At 44.4% G+C, this 3151-nt stretch overlaps 1 long non-coding RNA gene across 2 annotated transcripts; it reads right to left on the minus strand.

Moving 5' to 3' along the window:
• Positions 1-717: 717 nt before the first annotated feature.
• LOC132025186 (uncharacterized) lies at positions 718-3151 on the minus strand. Of its 2 annotated transcripts, XR_009406455.1 has the most exons (3): positions 2797-3132; positions 2092-2701; positions 718-1998 (listed from the first exon to the last, which is right to left on the minus strand). It is a non-coding gene; the product is annotated as an uncharacterized LOC132025186 (long non-coding RNA). The 2 variants fall into 2 exon arrangements; XR_009406456.1 differs by having other exon boundaries at positions 2092-3151.

Consider the following 3151-nt stretch of genomic DNA (forward strand, 5'->3'; position numbering starts at 1 on the left):
ATTACGCTGTTTTAAGAATTGCAGTGATCACGCAATCAAATTGTGCCGTGATACTGCCTGCGACTTTGTGCGAGCAGTAGTGTGTAGGGCTCAAGAAGCCTGAGTCAAGCAAATCTGTCCAAAGAACCACCACACAGCTTGCTTTCCCCTCTTCTGAAGATGTCCCAGGGCTTGTCATGGTACCTAAATGGTTATGGCAATATGGGATTTGGGAGGAGGGCACAGTTTAGAGTGAAATGACTGGGAATATATTGGAGAATACTGAAATGGGAGAAATTTCATATAAAAATTTCATATAAACTTTGGTCCTACGCTGACACTCAGCACGGGCCACCAAAATTCCTAAAGATTCTTTAAACCTGTCTGGGTAGTCCTTCCCCAAATGGCTCAAGACATTTAGGAAGATCATAGTTATTCAAAGAGAAATACTCCACATTGTTAATGTATTAGTTAAAGGGCAAATACAATTAATAAGAAAAATGCTAAGATTTTAATGGACAAGTGGGACAAAACATAAATGGACACATCCCCACAAAACACAACCATGTCCTAAGATAATGTGGAAAAATAGTCAGCTCATCTAACCAATATGTGCCTAATTAAAACACTTCCAAATGTATTTTTAGGCTAGTCAACTTGCAAAACTGCAGATAAATGCTAGCATAAATGAGGGTAAAATGAAAGTCTTTTATTTTAAACATGGATTAGAAATTGGCATGAGCTAGCAAAAGTCAATTTTATTTTTTATCTTTTGAAAATTTTTCAAATGTATAGAGCAGGAACTTTTACATAATCTTCAGCTAGGTTGGCCAACTGCTTTATTTGTGTTGTTTATTATCTTATTTTAATGTTATCAATATCAGGGGCACCTGGGTGGCTCAGTGGGTTAAGCCTCTGCCTTTGGCTCAGGTCATGATCTCAGGGTCCTGGGATTGAGCCCCGCATCCGGCTCTCTGCTCAGCCAGGAGCCTGCTTCCTCCTCTCTCTCTGCCTGCCTCTCTGCCTACCTGTGATCTCTGTCTGTCAAATAAGTAAATAAAATCTTAAAAAAAATACTCTTAATGTTATCAATATCATCGTTATCGTCATCATCAAGGGTGAGCATCTGAACATACATTGCAGACATTATACCTTTCTGCTGTTTTATCCTAAAAACTCGAGTATGTATCCCCTATGAATAAGGATAGTCTCTTATGCAACCACAGTATAAGTATCAAATTTAGAAAATATAACTTTGATATAATATTTTGTTATCAAATACATAGTCAATATGCAGATTTTGCCAATTGCCCCAGTGATATTCTTTTTTTCCTGATTTTTTAAAAATTTTATTTTGTTTTTTCAGTGTTCCAAGATTCACTGTTTATGCACCACACCCAGTGTTCCATGCAATACGTGCCCTCCTTAATACCCACCACCAGGCTCACCCATCCCCTCATCCCCTTCCCCTCCAAAACCTTCAGTTTGTTTCTCAGAGTCCACAGTCTCTCACGGTTCATCTCCCCCTCCCCAGTGATATTCGTTAGGGTAATTATTTTTCTTGATTTGAGGTCCAATCTAGCATCATCCCTCATTGCCTTTACTTGCTCTGTCTCTGCACTCTCTCTCTCTCTTTTTTGTTTTAAGATTTATTTATTTATTGGAGGGGGTGGGGCCAGAGGGAGAGAATCTCAAGCAGACTCCCCACTGAGCGTGGGGCCCAACGTGCGGCTGGACATGGGGTTTGATCTCGCCACCCTGAGATCATGACCTGAGCCGAAATCAAGAGCCCGATGCTTAACCGACTGTGCCACCCAGGTGCCCCTCTGTAGTCTCTTTGCATCTGAACCTGTTCCTCAGACTTTCCTTGTCTTTCATGACGCTGACATTTTTTAGAGACTGCCCTGTTAGTAGAATGTCCTTAATTTAAGTTCTTCTACTGTCTCCTCATGATTAGATTTATGCATTTTTTGGCAGGAGTCTATAATTTTTGACCCAATAAATTCCAGTTCTCGGAATCTGCAAGGAGAAAATAATAGTAAACATGTAAAAGACAGTTTATATGGCTTTCAAGAAGCACAAATGTTGAATAATAATAAAATCACAGCTCACATGCCCTGAGACGATAGCGACTGTCCAGCAGTATGCTCTGTCCTTCATGGGCATCATCTTACTCAACTTCTCAACAGTGTGAATATGGTGGGTTGTCTTCACTGTCTACACCAGCTACCCTCCCCTTTGTCCCTCTTCTCCTTCGGTAGCTCAGGAGAATGAGTCGGAGCTCTTCTAAGCCAACCACGATCACCCACTCGTCTCCAGGTATGATTTTTTTCTTTAGGGAGAAGAAAACAGACTGATGGGGAAGTGGATCAGTGGGGGTGGCCTAAGGGAAGTCAGTGAGAGAGCTGAGGTCAGGAATGAGGCAATGACTGTACCCCAGTGAGGCACTCCAGTAAGAGGCGGAAGGAACCAGACCAGAGCACCACGCCTGACTTCTCTCCCTATCCGATGTGACTCTTGGAAACCTGCCTAAATCCTTCTGTAGAGAACTGTGTAGGTCTTCATTCGTGTCCAGTGCGTGTGCGCAGGGTGCGAAAGATGGGGGTGACAGCGCCGGATCTAGGAGGCCTCATCCTCACCACGCTGGGTCTGTCCTCTACTGGATGGTCCCCACCACGCACCTCCAGGTAGCAAGAGGCATCAACCCCCAGGAGACGATGACCTAGATACAGAAACAGCAACCACCACCTGGTAGAAGAAAGTCTCAACTCTTCGACAGGATGGTCCTATTCAGGCCCCGCCCACCTCCTTTCTCACCGCTTGCCTCTGTGCCGGGCAGCTCCTCTTGTACTTTTCATTCCTGGTATGGACCATGGCGGGTCTGGGTCCCTCCGCTTTGGCACGCAGTGCTCCTTGTGCCTGCGACGTCTGAACGCCCTTCTCTGCCCGGCGAATGCTTCCTTGTTGTTTAAGACCCAGTCCCCGTGTCACTGCGTGAGTTAAGTCACTCTTCCTCAGCGTCCGACCCTCTGCCAACACCCTTTCCACTAGAATAAATCACTTCCCCTCTGTGTTTCCGCATTCACCAGAGTTTTGGGAAACAAAACTTCCCTGCCTTGTCACAGGAACCCAAGCTGCTTCTTTCCTTTGTAACGCTTTTGCGTTCCTAGAC

Source organism: Mustela nigripes, chromosome 9 (assembly GCF_022355385.1).
Source record: "Mustela nigripes isolate SB6536 chromosome 9, MUSNIG.SB6536, whole genome shotgun sequence".
Classification (NCBI taxonomy): domain Eukaryota; kingdom Metazoa; phylum Chordata; class Mammalia; order Carnivora; family Mustelidae; genus Mustela; species Mustela nigripes.